The following is a 16,931-nucleotide window of genomic DNA, read 5'->3' as shown; positions in this document are numbered from 1 at the left end:
CACCTCCACCTACCCTCCTCTTTTCCTTCCCGTTCACATTAATTGATTTGATTTGCTTACTTTACTTTTTGTCTATTAGATTGTAAGCTCTTTGAGCAGGGACTGTCTTTCTTCTATGTTTGTGCAGCGCTGTGTACGCCTTGTAGCGCTATAAAAATGCTAAATAGTAGTAGTAGTAAATCATATAAGAAAAACACGCCCCGCTATGTACAACAGAAGTAGTTTTGCTTTGATTATTGCCCCAGGAAAAAATAACTGCAGAGATTTGGAGGTGTATTTTCAAAGCACTTAGATTTAGGAAGTTACATATATAGTAACCCATGGAACTTTGTAAGTCTAAGTGCTTTGAAAATGAGCCTCTTGGGTCTACTTTTATTCTGAGAATCCTCCAGACAACAGGGGCAAATTAGTTTACACTTGCATAGATGGGCATTTGCAAAGAGGCCCTTTTTCAGACAAAACGCTGCTTTACCCAAAGAAGTAGCTTTGAAAATTGCCTTCCTCGTCATGCATAAGTCATCATTGCCCTGGTTGTTCAAACTTTGCTATAAACGCAGCACCGCCTTAATTTGTGTAGACTTTAGCATTTTAAAAATTCTTTCGTGTTCTTTAAACAGTTTCACTGTTTCCCCTTGATTTGCTAAACGTCACAAACACACACACACAAAAGAAATCTGATACCATCTGGGTTTCGGCAGGTACATCGCACCCTTTGCATCTCCTGATGAACTTAACAATTGCTCTTCCTAGGATAGTGGGAAGGAGGGTGGGTGGAGATTGCTCTTTTGTACCTTACCAGAGGCGATATTTCACCTGTCGGTCTCGCCCTCTTCACTTTAAGGCACTGCTATTTGGAAGCGGTCATTTGGCTGAACCTGCTGTAAAAAAAAAAAAAAAGATTAAACAGGGAATTATTTCCTAGAGGCAGTGAGTGGAGAAGTCGCATCCAGCAGAAGAAGCACAGGTAAGACCACGGCTGATTCTGAGAGTCCTTTCACATCGCTTCCAGAGAATTATTGCACTGTACAGGCTGCCAGATGTTATTATTATTATTATTTCTTTAGGGAACATTTCCCAAACTGCTCCCTGGAAATACATGGGGATGAATGAATCTTATTTTGGTTTCGTTTGAAGTTTTTGTTTCTTTCTTCTTTTTCTTTGTTTGTTTTATTATTTTAGGAATAGTGTATGGTAAATTGTATTTGTTTTTAATCAAAAAAGGAGCGGTTGTTTTTTTTTCCACCAGTCAAGATATCTGGCGGTCCCTGACCCCATGTCGTGTTAGACAGCACTGGACCTCAGCTCCCAATTTGGCGCAGGGTCTCTAGTATTTCTTTCCTTTTCTACTTCCCTTAGAATAAAGCTAGGCGACCGATGACAGGCTATTGAACTCCCCCCTCCCTTACAGTAGCATATTTTGGGATGAAGTAGCCTAGTGGTTAGTGCAGTGGACTTTGATCCTGGGGAACTGAGTTCAATTCCCACTGCAGCTCCTTGTGACTCTGGGCAAGTCACTTAACCCTCCATTGCTCCTGCTACAAAATAAGTACCTGAATATATGTAAACTGCTTTGAATGTAGTTGCAAAAACCTCAGAAAGGTGGTATATCAAGTCCCATTTCCCTTTCCCTATTGGAGATTCTACATGGAATGTTGCTAGTGGAGGAGTAGCCTAGTGGTTAGTGCAGTGGACTTTGATTCTGGGGAACTGAGTTCAATTCCCACTGCAGCTCTTTGTGACTCTGGGCAAGTCACTTAACCCTCCATTGCCCCTGGTACAAAATAAGTACCTGAATATATGTAAACCACTTTGAACATAGTTGCAAAAACCTCAGAAAAGAAGTATATCAAGTCCCATTTCAGTGGTCATCAGATAGATGTCCAGTCTATGAGTGGTGATCTCTTCAGGGAAACTGAGCACTGCAGGGGTGGGGTGTGTGTCCTCCTCCCTCCACGGTTCTCTTGCTGTAGCACATGGTGGAGGTGAAGCTTGTAAATGAACATAAGCTTCTAAGTTCTGTATATGCTGTGGATATGTAGAAGACTTTGGTTTGCTGTCATTTTTCACCACTAATACCCCAGAAAGGTATCTAGTTCTTCTAGGAGACTGTTTTAGTGAGGATATTACAAGAACAGTGGGAACAGAACAGCTGAAGAGTTGTCAGGATCTCATCATACCTGAGGACAACCACATTGCACTCTTTTTATTTTTTTTGTGGGGGGGGGGGGGGGAGCGGGAAAGGGAATGGTACTTGCTATACCACTTTTCTGTGGTTATAATCAAAGTGGTGCATACAGGTACTTATTTTGTACCAGGGGCAATGGAGGGCTAAGTGACTTGCCCAGAGTCACAAGGAGCTGCAGTGGGAATTGAACCCAATTCCCCAGGATCAAAATTCCACTACAGTTATCACTAGGCTACTGCTCCACTTTGGCAGTTTCTTCCTATTCCTTTCAGCTTTCAGGTCAGTGAGAACCACAACTGAGATCTGGCAGAATGAACTATGATTTGGGATTTCCCATACCCTGAATCTCACCTATATTAATCACTGCAGCAAGGGTCGTTTTCTGGGGTCTACTTTCATCCCAGCACCTTTCTAATCTTGCAATCCTGAAGCTAAACCCATCTGCTAGGAGTCCCCATTGTGGGATGACTGGGACTCCCTGCCCTTCCCCCAATGCTTCCTAGCCCTGGACGGGTGGGGGTGGGAGAGGGAAAACCTGAGCCGGGATTCAGTCCAGGTAGTGTGCAGCACAACCATTGAGCCACTGGCCTGGCAAGTTTCTAATGCTTTCACCCAGCTTACTTTTCTTTTAAAACGTGAATCCTTTTGCAGTCTGTTACTGAGGAAATTTAAAATTAGAGCATACAGGGAAGTGTTTGCAGCATTCATGTATGCTATGATATTGAACCCACTGATAGCTCTGTTTAAAGTGCTGGAGTCTTATGAAGTACTGCTAATTTCTTTTTAAGCAATTTCACCATCTATGCTCCATTTCGAGTTAACAAGTGCAGGGCCACTGAGAGACTGAGCCGGGCCCGGGGCAGGGCCGCTGCTACCGCCGGGCCTGGAGCAGAATTGTCTTCGCCATCCCCCTCCCCCCAAAAAATCATCACCGCCGCCACCGCCACCACCGCCACCACCGCCCCCCTGCCCATCCAAAGTACCTTGGCTGGCCCGGCAAGCTGCAGACAGTGCGGCTCCTTCCTTTGCCCAGCACTGCCTGCCCCTGCGGCTGCATTCCTCAGACCGCACATGCTCATTCTCAAAACTGAGCATGTGCGGCCTGAGGGCCCATCAGCTGCTAGGCAGGCATTGCAAGGGGGGCCCGGCGCCGCAGTTTTCTCTCTCCTGTTCCTGTCGGGACGTGATCACCCGGGTCCCATCAGGAGCAGGAGAGAGAAAGAGAGAAACCCCTGTGCAGGCCCCTCCCCCCCGGAAGTCCGGGCCTGGGGAATTTTGCCCCCCCACCCCCCTTCTCGGCGGCTATGAACAAGTGGCTCTGGGGAGTCCCTGCCAGCTTCTCATTGGCTACAGTCTTCACACTACCTACTAGGTCACCGGAAATGGCCTGGCATTGAATATCTGGGGTCAGCATCCACTACGGCACTTATGCGGGCTGTCCTCCCACCGGCGGAATATCAGCCCCCAAGTGTTTAATCCCTGTCCCCACCCCCATTGGCCTCTGCCCCTCCCCAAGGTCTTCTATATTCATAGTCCCCCCAGGTCTACTTAAAGGAATCATTGGTGGTGTAGGGGTTAAAGGACAGGAGCAATCCCCAGTTGCTTCTGTTCCCGTTAGCACAGAGTTCAAAATGGTGCCCCACAACCCCTAGAGATAGTCTATTGTTAAGGGTCATGGGTGTCATTTTGAATCCTGTGCTGGCAAAGACAGGAGTGATTGGAGATTGCTCCAGTCTCACATCACTGATTCCTTCATATAAGCTGGGGGTGGGGGTGGGGGTGGGGGTGGCTTGAATGCTTGGAAACTAAATTGTGTGGAGGGTCTGGGGGGTTGAGGGTATCTAAGGAGGGAGTTTTTGCTGAGGTAGAGAGGAGAGGGAGGGGGATCTCCCAGAACTTGTGTCATTTTGACAGGTTGGACCGCGTGTTAACAGCCCAGTGTTCCCGAACAGGAAAAATAAATTATTTTTCTGTAAATAACACAGCTTGTGAAGTTTAATGCAAGCTGTGTTATTTGATTTTTTTTTAGTTACATTTGTACCCCGTGCTTTCCCACTCATGGCAGGCTCAATGCGGCAGGCAATGGAGGGTTAAGTGACTTGCCCAGAGTCACAAGGAGCTGCCTGTGCTGGGAATTGAACTCAGTTCCTCAGGACCAAAGTCCACCACCCTAACCACTAGGCCACTCCTCCACTCACATAAAGAGGTGTTCTGCATTCATTTGCATGTTTTGCATCTCATTATTATATAGCTTGCAGTACCTTAAACGAATGTATGTTAAGGTAAAATAACTCACAATTTATGTGCATTGATATCACACCTTATTCCCTTAATGCATGTTAGTAAGTAGCCCCCTAAATGTCATCTGCTATTTAGATGTCCAGTTTCCTAGTCTCACAAGATCCTTCTGCAAGTCCGTACCATTGTCAGACATTTTAATGACTTTGAATAATTGATTGTCATTCGCAAATTTGGAACACAGCGAAGGCGACAAGATGGATGATGCCAAACAAAACTTCTACTGGAGTCAGAAAAAGTTCACAGCAAGAGTTTATTCTTAAAAACTGGACTCAACACGAGTCGTGTTTCAGCCACTCAGGCCTGCCTCAGGAGTCCCTGTATGGCAAAGTGCTGTTGGTTCTGTAGGAAAAGTCTTGTTCGAATATTGGAATTTACTAACAAGACCTTAAAAATGTTGAGAAGAGATAAACTCAACTTCTTTATAACAGTATTTAGGCATCACCATTTGCACCAACAAAAACGTGGTGTGAATGCCCATGCCTAAATTTATACACCAGGGGCATAGCCAGACTTCGGCGGGAGGGGAATCCAGAGCCCGAGGTGAGGGGGCACATTTTAGCCCCCCCGGCGCCGCCGACCCCCCTGCCATTGCCAACTCCCCCGCCACTGCTGCTGCCACCACCACACCAACAACAACTTTGCCCCCCCCACTGAAACCCTCTTGACCCCCCTCCTGCTGCCAACCCTCCCCCGCTGCCGCCGTCGCCTATCTTTGCTGGCGGGGGACCCCAACCCCCACCAGCCGAGGTCCTCTTCTTGCGGCGCAAGGCTTCGTTCTGTGAGTCTGACGTCAGACTAACAGATACAGAACGAAGCCTTGCGCCGGAAGAAGAGGACCTCGGCTGGCGGGGGTTGGGGTCCCCTGCTAGCAAAGGTAGGTGAATGCGGCAGCGGGGGAGGGTTGGCAGCGGGAGGGGGGGTTGAGAGGGTCATCGGCAGGGGGGTCCAGGGCCAAATCTACAGGGGCCCAGGCCCCCGTGGTCCCACGTAGCTATGCCACTGTTATACACAGAGAACCATGATTCTATAATTACGCATGTAACTCAAAACCACGCCCCCGATCTACTCCAAAATACCCATGACCCTCCCATTTCCTTGCCCCCTTTTTCAGACCATACGTTTAACTTTATGCATGTAATTCCTAATTAAATCTAATTAGTGCCAATAATTGCTTGTTAAAAAGCCAATTATTGGCACTAATTAGCTCGTTATTCTATTCAATTGAATGCACAAATCATGGCCATACCTAAATATGCGTGTGCAAGGTTTGGAGACTTTTATAGAATCAGAGGTTATGTGCTTTTCTATAAACGGCACCCAACTCAGAGCAACTAAACTCAGTATTGGTTGACTTGCAGACCAATAAATGTTTTAACATCAAAGTATAAAAAGTCTGCTCTCAAATGGCGGAGGAAAGACTTCAGTAAAAACAGTGCTACAGTTATAAAATAGCTGCTATATAACACATCATGAGTCAAAAACCTCCCCCATCCTTTTTGTTTTTAAATAATTTTATAATTTTTCTATATATACCAAAAGCTAATTATTCAGTTATACTTTCAGTTTAGAAGGAAAGTTAGAGAGGTGTGGTAGCCGTGTTAGTCCACTCTTAAAGGAAATCAAACAAAATAAAACATGGAAAAGAAAATAAGATGATACCTTTTTTATTGGACATAACTTAATACATTTCTTGATTAGCTTTCGAAGGTTTGACGAAGAAGGACAACCTTCGAAAGCTAATCAAGAAATGTATTAAGTTATGTCCAATAAAAAAGAAAGTTATATATATATATATATTTATTTATTTATTACATTTGTATCCCGCGCTTTCCCACTCAAAGCAGGCTCAATGCGGCTTACATAATAATGGGAAGAACAATATAACAATATAATATAACAAATATAACAGAGTAATAAAAGAGATAGGTAGGTAAAGATAGGTGATGTGGAAGGGAGGAAGGTGGGAGATTTAGTCTGGAGCAATGTTGTTGTCTTCTGGGTATGTGTTGGGAAGATGGGTTCATAAGATTAGTCTGGGTCATTTGGATAAGCTTGCTTAAATAGATGGGTCTTTAGTGCTTTCCAGAAGGGTAGATAATCACAGATTGAGCGGATAGGTCTGGAGAGGGTATTCCAGAGTTGGCTGCCCAGGTAGAAGTTGGATCCAAAATAAGTTTTGTACTTGAGTCCTTTGCAATTGGGGTAATGCAGGTTGAGGTAATTTTTCTGAGGATTCAGACATGTTTCTGGTTGGAAGGTCAATCAGGTTAAACATATAGCCCGGAGATTCACCATGGATAATCTTATGGATTAATGTATGGACCTTGAAGTTGATTCACTCTTTGATGGGGAGCCAGTGAAGTTTTACACGAAGAGGTGTTGCACATTCAAAACGTGATTTACCAAAAATAAGTCTTGCTGCTGTATTTTGGGCAGTCTGAAGCTTTTTCAGGATATGGATCTTGCAGCCTAAGAGAATGCTATTACAATAATCGACGTGGGTAAGAACCGTGGACTGCACCAAGTTCTAGAATGTTTTCATGGGGAAATAAGGTTTTACACGTTTCAATATCCACATCATATTGAACATTTTCTATAAACAAATAGTTTATAGTTTTATTAAATTTACTATATGCTTTAACTGACGAGCAGAGCAGAGTGGTGTACAAACAAAACAAAAAGGACGGGGGAGGTGTTTGACTCACGGGGCCCCGTTTACTAAGGTGCGCTAGCATTTTTAGCACCTGCACAAATTTAGCGCGCGCTGTGTAGGCGCCCATAGGAATATTGTGGGTGCCTACACAGCACGCTTAGTAATCAGTGCCCATGATGTACAATATATAGCAGCTATGTTATAACTGTAGCGCGGTTTTTATTGAAGTCTTTCCTCTACTCTAAATAAGGGTTCCTCTTTTATAGGCGGTGGTAAAGGGGCCCTGCGTTAGCGGTAGCTTGAGTGTTTGTTGCGTGCAGAGCCCCCTTTTACCGCAGAGGGTAAAAGGGTGGAAAAAAAAGAAATGGTCGTTTGGTAAGTACCACCTGTTCCTCTGATCCCATTCCCACCCACCTTCTTAATGCCATCTCTCCTGCTCTTACTCCTTTTATCTGTCACATTCTCAACCTCTCACTTTCCACTGCGACTGTCCCTGCTGCCTTTAAACATGCTGTGGTCACACCTCTCCTTAAGAAGCCTTCACTCGACCCTACGTGTCCCTCTAATTACCGACCCATCTCCCTCCTCCCTTTTCTCTCCAAATTACTTGAGCGTGCTGTTCACCGCCGCTGCCTTGATTTTCTGTCCTCACATGCTATTCTTGACCCACTACAATCTGGTTTTCGCCCTCTCCACTCAACCGAAACTGCGCTTACTAAAGTCTCCAATGACCTGTTACTGGCTAAATCCAGAGGTCAATATTCCATCCTCATTCTTCTTGATCTTTCCGCTGCTTTTGACACTGTTGATCACAGCATACTCCTCGATACCCTGTCCTCACTTGGATTCCAGGGCTCTGTCCTTTCCTGGTTCTCTTCCTACCTCTCCCTCCGCACCTTTAGTGTTCACTCTGGTGGATCCTCTTCTACTTCTATCCCTCTGCCTGTCGGCGTACCTCAGGGTTCTGTTCTTGGTCCTCTCCTCTTTTCTATCTACACTTCTTCCCTTGGTTCATTAATCTCATCCCATGGCTTTTCCTACCATCTCTATGCTGATGACTCCCAAATCTAACTTTCTACCCCTGATATCTCACCTTGCATCCAAACCAAAGTTTCAGCGTGCTTGTCTGACATTGCTGTCTGGATGTCTCAACGCCACCTGAAATTAAACATGACCAAAACCGAGCGTCTCATGTACAGTATGGGCCCTTTTACTAAAAGGCATGAAGCCTTAATGCACACTTATCACTTGAGAAAACACTGCAAAATGCGTTAAAGCATGTTGCAGTAAGTTTCCCTCTTTTCTGTGCTAACTGTACATTATTTATTTATTTTTTAAAACCTTTTGTGGGAGGGGTGTGTCATGGGCATGGTAGCATCATCCAGCTAGAGCTTTCTAATTAGTGCTTGCTAACTGGATAACACAGACTTAACATGAGAGCAGTTAGCGACTCCTAAATAGGAGGCAGTAATTGCTCCCACATTAATTATTTGTAATTGCCGTGCATTAATGACCTTCAAATGAAAAAAAATAGAAGAAAAAGTATGATTTTACTGCCACATTAAATATGAGCTTAGTGAATGCAAAAGTCCAGCATTAAAATGTGCCCAGGATCGCCAATGGAGTTAATGGTCATTGAAGGATGTCAAGTTGGATTATTTGCAGGGCCATACATAGTGATAGTAGGGGACTGCCCCTGATGAAGATGTTATGAGACGGAGCCTCTGTCGAGCAGCAACCTGTTGTTAACAAAGATAAATTATGATCCCTCTTTTGATGACTTTTGAACTATTATTTAAAGGCATCCTGGCTTTATTGATTCAAGCAGTGGCAGCCCTACCATTAGGCCAACTGAGGTGGGGGCCTCAGGCAGCACTCTTCCTGGAGTAGTATCTCTCCCTTCCCTGAGTTTACCTTCCTTTTCCATTTTGCAAAAGGCATCAGTGGCAGTGATTCCCATACGCTGCCCTGTTGCCAGCACTGGCCTCTTCTCTTTACTGTGGCCCGCCTCTCTGGTATAATTTCCTGTTTCTTCAGAGGTGGGTCGCAGTAGAGAAGATGCCGGTGCCGGCAGCAGGACAGCATATGGAAACAGGGGCGTAGCTACGTGGAGCCACAGGGGCATGAGCCCCTGTAGATTGGGCCCTGCCCCCCCCCCGCTGCCAAGCCCTTCGACCCCCCCCCTCCTGCTGCCGTTGGGTACCTTTGCTGGCGGGGGTCCCCAACCCCCGCCAGCCGAAGTCCTCTTCTCCAGCGCAGCCACATTGCTGATCTGCAAGGGCAGGCTTCTGTTTCTGTGAGTCTGATGTCCTGCATGTTGTACGTGCAGGACGTCAGATTCACAGAAACAGAAGCCTGCCCTTGCAGATCAGCAACGCGGCTGCGCTGTAGAAGAGGACCCAACCCCCACCAGCAAAGGTACCTGATGGCGGCAGGGGAGGGTTGACAGCGGCGGGAAGAGGGGGTCGAAAGGGTTGGTGCTGGGGGGGGTCAAAGGTGGTGGCGGGGAGGTCAAAAATGGCAGGGGGGCTAAAATGGGGGGAGGGGGTCGGCAGCACCAGGGGGGGCTGTAATGGGAATTGCTGCTGCCGCCACCTTTTGGAAAATGGAAAAAGAAAGTAAACTTGGGGAAGGGGGTGGAGGAAGGAAAGGGGGAGATGCCAGACTGTGGCCCGAGGGGGGGGGGGGAGCAGAGGCATCTCATCCCTGCCTCAAGGAGCATCTTGCCTTGCATTGTCCCTGGATTCAAGTATTGAAGTTGGGTAGTATATGGGATTGAGCTTTACACATTATGATTTATTCTGGACCCAAGGAAGGTTATGTGATATGAAAAGAGCGTTTTTTGCATGTCCCTTTGATTGCGAGGGCATTTCATTTGAACGGCTCGTGTATCCTTTTGGGCACTCCGGATTTTATATAAGACGCAGTGAGTAGCACACATTAAATTGGGCACGCGCCTTAATCGAGTAATGGGCCAATCAGTGATGATAGCTGGCCGATAACAACCAATTATCACTAATTGGCAATAATTAGAATTTACACACAATTCTTTTAAGGCATATTCTAAAAAGAGGTGCACTTAAATCCCAGCACGCTTAGCTGAAAAGAGGTTCGCTGCCATGGGAGGAGTGTGGGCGTGTCACAGGTGTTACTCAGATTTACACACGTTGTTATAGAATTCAGGGAAATGCATTTACATTTAGGCTCGGGTATTTACATCAAGTTTTCAGTGTCGTAAATGGCCACGCCTAAATATAGGTGCATTCTCCGGCCCTATGTGCTTTCTATAAACCACACCTAACTTTAGGCATGGTTTATAGAATAGCATTAAGCACTTTTTCTGGACTCATCTAGATTTTAGATGCCATTTACAAAATCTGGCCTCATTTGTATTTATAGGGGTGCTTCACCCTCATTCTCCCGTACTCCCTTGTTGTTTAGGGTGGGTTTAAACTGTACATACAATATATTTTTTAGCTCTCTGAAGTTTTTGGGATTTGGTGGTATTTTTTCTAGGAAGTCTTTTTTAAAAGCATTTTAATAAATGGGCCCATATGTTTCTTTCTGTGAGGCAGTCATACCCCTGAGCACCCAATGGGTTTGTTCGAGGCTTCGATGCTCAAAACTGCGGTGCTGTACTGAACACTGACTTAACCAACTTTCGGAAATTACTGAAGACTTACCTTTTCAACAAGGCATACCGCATCGACCCATCTTTTGAACTTTAACGTATTATATGAACTGTAACGCATTACCACTGTATCTATTATTCCAAATTTGATCTCTTTATACCTGTATCTTTTACTCTGGAATGGCGATCGCCATGACGGATCAATGTAAGCCACATTGAGCCTGCAAATAGGAAAATGTGGGATACACATGCGACAAATAAATAAACACAGCCAGAGAAATAGTTTCTGAACAGCGCATCAGAAAAACTCCCTAATGCTCAATGCTAATGAGATGCAGTTCAAAAATAAGAGTGAGACATGAATTCTCTGTAAATCGGCACTATAAAGGAAAAGACCTCAGATGCCTATGACAACTGCTTACAGCATCGAAGTCACAGTACTAGCTTCTATCATTGGTCATAAAAACCCCCAGCCACTCCAAAAAACAATATTTAATAATGCAGAAACAACCTTAACCACAAAAATAGTGTGACAAATCCATACAACTAAAAGCTTTATATGGCAGTGCAGGGCAGTAAAAACATCATCCCAGCGGGGACCCGTTTCACCGTTCGGCTTCCTCAGCGGATAAGGTACTGCTGTAGCTTCTTTTGAAATGCTGCCAATCCAACTCAGTGCTGGTGACTGTAAAATCTAGCCACTAAACCACTGTTTAGACTAGTGGTTAGAGCACCGATCTTGCAATCCAGAGGTGGCCAGTTCAAATCCTGCTGCTGCTCCTTGTGATCTTGGGCAAGTCACTTAACCCTCCATTGCCTCAGGTACCAACTTAGATTGTGAGCCCTCCTGGGACAGAGAAACATCCAGAGTACCTGAATGTAACTCACCTTGAGCTACTATTGAAAAAGGTGTGAGCAAAATCTAAATAAATAAATGATAGAGGTCTATAAAATAATGAGTGGAGTGGAACAGGTAGATGTGAATCATTTGTTTACTCTTTCCCAAAATACTAGGACTAGGGGGCATGTGATGAAGCTACAAAGTAGTAAATTTAATAGGAATCGGAGAATAAATGTGGGATACAAATGTTATAAATAAAATAAATAATTAAACTCTGGAATTTGTTGCCAGAGAATGTGGTAAAGGCAGGTCTGGACAGCTTCTTAAAGGAAAAATCCATAGACCATTATAAGTAGAGAGGTGTGGTAGCCGTGTTAGTCCACTCTTAAAGGTTATCAATAGAAATCAAACAAAATAAAACATGGATTTCCGATCTGACGAAGAAGGGCAAACTTCGAAAGCTAATCAAGAAATGTATTATGTCCAATAAAAAAGGTATCATCTTATTTTCTTTTCCATGTTTTCTTTTGTTTGATTTCTATTGATAGACCATTATTAAATTGACTTGGGGAAAATCCACTGCTTATTTCTGGGATAACAAGCATAAATCATGTAACGACGTTATCATATCTACACTCTGTAAGCCACATTGAGCCTGCAAAAAGGTGGGAAAATGTGGGGTACAAATACAATAAATAAATAAATAAATAAATAAAATGTATTGAACTTTTTTGGGATCTTGCCAAGTATTTGTGACCTGGACTGGCCACTGTTGGAAACAGGATGCTGGGCTTGATGGACCTTTGGTCTTTCCCAGTGTGGCAATAGTTATGTACTTATAATACCAGAGGGGGAAGGAGGGAAGGCAGAGGAAGAGGTGCCAGTTATAGTAAGGTGCAGCGTTTCAGCAACTAGGGGAAGTGGTTTGCATGCCAAAATAACAGCAGCAGAGTCACAATCAGCAGGTAACAGTTTGTACCTTCTAGTCCAGTGCTGGACTATTGTTTGAAGTGTTTTGCATGAAACAAATAAATGCTGCATTACATCTAGAGTTTAAGCCTTAATTAAACCAAGGAAGCCCATAAATAAAGGTATTATTAATTATGGAAAGAGCGATATTCAGAAAAATGTAGGAAAAAGATATTACTCCCCAAAAAGAAGAACAGGAAAAAGAAAAGAAAAAGAAAACATTCTCTAGTCTGTTTTAGAGTTGAAAATACCCGTACCTGTACAGTTCCATTTTCTTATCCTCCCTCGGCACAACACCCTAATGCCAGCTCTGAGCTGGTGTAGAGTTTCCAGTGGTTTGGGCACCCTTGTTTACTGCGCCCTTCATTGAGCATCGGGGGGGGGGGGGGGGGGGGGGGGGGGGGGGGGGAATAGGAATTGACCTACTCTACATGCCTTTGACTACATGTGCATGTTCATTGTGCTATTATTCGTGGAGCTTGTTGGTTCCTGTGCTCCCAGCCTCTGAGCATTGTGCGGTGGCAAATGTGTGCGCTAATCCAGCGCTTCTGAGCATTGGGGCTGAGTATGGTCAGGAACAGAGAAGGAAGAAAAGTAATATGGAAAGAATTCAGCTTTCTCTTGGTGCCCTCTAGTTTGCCTACTTAATGCAGTTTCTAATGGTGGTGAAGAGAAACACAGCCCACAGATTTGCATCTATTTGCCTTGGCTTTCTTGCATGATCCTTTTAATTCTGAAGAGTCATCTTCTGTTCTTAAAATACACAGAAGGTTAAACAGTGAATAACAAGTAGTACCTTTTTCTTGGATTAACTCACATTTGTGAGTAATTTCTGTAAACTACACCCTCTTCAGGTTAAGACAAAAGGTTGATGGTGCCTGAATATGCCAAGAAACCACAAGCCAGTATTACAATGGAGGTGTAAAGTAAAAGGGTGGGGGTGAAGGGAAGAAGAGGAGACCTTGCTTTCTTACATTAGCATGGTTCTGTCTAGCAGGGTTACCAAACAGTTAATTTACTGTTAGTAAAAAGTGAGCAAGAAATTGGCCTGTCCATAAAATTCCATAAAAATGTTTGTCCGCTTTGCCTTCAGCCCTATACATTTCTGCACTGTTCACAGGTGAACCCAATACTGATTTGTAACTGCCACACAGACAAGTTGATTCTTAAAACCTATTGCCGGCGGTGAGGCCTCTTAGCTTAGGAGATATGATACAGATGTTTAAATACTTGAAAAGTATTAATATAAGCCTTCCAAATGAAAAAAAGAAAAATTGAAAAGCTTATATTTAAAGGCACAGAACAGCAGCACCAATATGTGCTTCATGATCTGATTAGCTTGGCACTTGCACACAAGAGCTGCACTTACCACAAAACTCTTCTGTGCATGTGCCAAGCACATTCCTCTGCCTTGCTTTTGTTTTTTACAGTGCGTGTACAATTTCCTTTTAGCACTGGAGAGCTATTTTTCTGCACTGTTGCGGCGGTATGGGATCTGCGCTGTTGGCTTTACGTGTGGGAGTTCTGAGAATTGGCCTGAGAGTGAGGATGTAAGACAGAGACTGGCTGAAGAGCAGAGCTAAGCCAACTTTTATTTTCTTGGAATTTTGCAAGCTTTAACATTTTGCAAAATACGTGTTCATAAAAAAGTTATCAGTATAAATTTGACAAAATGCCTATAAAATTGTTCTCATGCACCTTGAATACTGATTTCTTTGCACCTTGAATAAATACTGTGTGCAATTCTTGTCACCACATCTCAAAAAAGAAAGGTACAGAGAAGGGTGGCAAAAATAATAAAGGGGGTGGGATGACTTCCCTATGAGAAAAGGCTAAAGCGGGTAGGGCTCTTTAGCTAGGAGAAGAGACGACTGAGGGGAGATATGATAGAGATCTATAACATATTGAGTGGAGTGGAATTGGTAGATGTGATTTGCTTGTTTACTCTTTCCAAAAATACTAGGACTAGGGGGCACGCAATGAAACTACAAAGTAGTAAACTTAAAAAAAATCAGAGAAAATATTTCTTCACTCAATGAGTAATTAAACTCTGGATTTTGTTGCCAGAGAATGTAGTAAAAGCAGTTAGCTCAGCGGGGTTTAAAAAAAGGTTTGGCTAATTTCCTAAAGAAAAGTCCATAAGCCATTATTAAGATGGACATGGGGAAAATCCACTGCTTATTTCTAGGATAAGCAGCAGAAAATGTATTGTACTGTTTTGGGATCTTGCCAGGTACTTGTATCCTGGATTGGCCACTGTTGGAAACATGATGCTGAGCTTGATGAACCTTCGGTCTGTCCCAGTATGGCAACGCTTATGTTCTTAAGATGTTAAGATTAATAATAATGTCTGGGTACTATGTGAACAGGGACTAGAAGCAATGTATGAACAATTGCACACATTCTAGAATGTCCAGAGAATATGGTTTCCTATTCCAGCGCCATCTGCCCCCAACATGTTTGACAACTCACTGCTATTCATTCTTTTCTATTTTTATCTCTTCTACTTTATCCCTTCTGCTGGCCCTTGATCTGTTCTATTTATTCCATAGTTATAGATCTGTCTGTAGTACGTGGCATGTGTCTAAGATTTATTTTGCGTGTGCTGTAGCTGAGTGTATAATTTTACCTTTTGACTCAAAACAAAAAACTGTAGCACTTTTAGTCTTTTCTCTCACATTGAACAGGATTAGATGTAGGCTGTTACCTGAAGCCATAGGTTATAATAAAGCCTCGCTCTCCAGACATCCTGGACTTTTGTGTCATTAAAGGTTCCCTTTGTTCACATTTCTTAAATCAGTATTGGAATGTGAAACTTAAACTCTTGTAAGTATCCAGGGCTAAAGTGCAACTCTGCAATTGTGTGATGGTAACTCCTGGATCATGTAGATCTGACCAAAGCAATTAACTACTAAAAGTGACCCCGGACAGGGCAGCCTGTGGGTCATATCCTGCTCTGACATCTATTTTAAAAGTACTTTGTTTACTAGTCATACTTACTGTAAATCTATTTGGCACCGTTGTGTCATCCATTGTTTGCTGCTAATCCAGTCAGCTTTATGCTAGTTTACTTTTAATTTAAATACGGCATTTTGATGCCATTGTATCAACACCGAAATCCTTCCTTGATGTAGTTGCATGCTCCCAGAACAATGAACTGTCCAGTTCCTCTAAAACAAACAAAAAGGATCTACTAGCCAACCTTTTCTTCCCAGAGTGAATATTTCCACAAAAGACCTTACTTCCTCCTGATAGGTCTGAAATAGTATTCTAACACTACCTATACTATATTGGAAGCAGCCCTAATTACCACATATTTTTTTTCCCATTCATTCCAATCTCTATGTCTGTGTTTTTCTTTTCCTCCGCTGTAAATGCCCGTCCTCTTATTTAATGCTATTGATTCATTTTGTTTCCTTATGCCACAGCTGCATCTTCGAATCAGTTAGTTGTGCACCATTTTCAATAGCAAACATAAAAACACCTATTACAAACTTCAAACTGATGCTGTAGCCTCCCTCTCAGATCCCACTGATTGGGCACATTTCCCCTAGTGAGGACTCCACAGACTTTATATGGGCCACATTTACCTCCGGAGTCTATATATGGTGACCAACTATTTTGGCTAATGAGCCAATGAGTGCCAACAATTGGGTGCTAATTGGCACCAATTTGGATTTGTACGTACATTCCCTGTAATTCTCTCTCTCTCTCTCTGTATATAAAACGAATCGGATAAATTTTTTTTTCACTCAACATGTAATTAAACTCTGGAATTCGTTGCCAGAGAATGTGGTAAAGGCGGTTAGCTTAGCAGAGTTTAAAAAAGGTTTGGGCGGCTTCCTATAGGAAAAGTCCATAGACCATTAGTAAATGGACTTGGGGAAAATCCACTATTTCTGGGATAAGCAGTATAAAATGTTTTGTACTTTTTTGGGATCTTGCCAGGTATTTGTGACCTGGATTGGCCACTGTTGAGGGTGCTGGGCTTGATGGACCTATATATATACTTGGCACCTTTTCAATTGTCTGCTAAAATTGACCCATGGTCCCCAAGTTCGAATGAAAAAGCTCAGGCTCTATACACAAATTCTGCCTTGTCATAGATTCTGTGACTGGTTGCAAGGAGCATGGCTATTGTGGGGTGGGTCTCTCAGTGATCACCCTACCTCTGAAGGGTGGCCTGCATTTGAGTATGGGTACCTTTTTCACCTTTTAATTGCTTAACTAGCTAGTCAGCACTGTCAATTGGATGTTAACAAGCTATTATCAGCACTAATTGGCATTAATCATGAATTACACACACAACTCGCTAATTGTATTCTACAATGTGATGCACATAAATTCCAAG

General features: G+C 43.5%; 1 protein-coding gene across 1 annotated transcript in view; it reads left to right on the top strand.

The window, feature by feature from the left end:
- The first annotated feature begins 904 nt into the window (after positions 1 to 904).
- LOC115461525 (uncharacterized protein PB18E9.04c-like) overlaps positions 905 to 16,931 on the top strand; it is a 41,089-nt gene continuing 25,062 nt past the window's right edge. The window contains exon 1 of the mRNA XM_030191386.1: positions 905 to 964. The gene's annotated coding sequence lies outside the window, so the exon portion shown is untranslated. The remainder of the gene's footprint in view (positions 965 to 16,931) is intronic.

Source organism: Microcaecilia unicolor, chromosome 1 (assembly GCF_901765095.1).
Source record: "Microcaecilia unicolor chromosome 1, aMicUni1.1, whole genome shotgun sequence".
In the NCBI taxonomy this organism is placed as follows: Eukaryota; Metazoa; Chordata; class Amphibia; order Gymnophiona; family Siphonopidae; genus Microcaecilia; species Microcaecilia unicolor.
The sequence above is the reverse complement of the archived record's forward strand: the minus strand, read 5'-3'. Positions and strand labels throughout refer to the sequence as shown.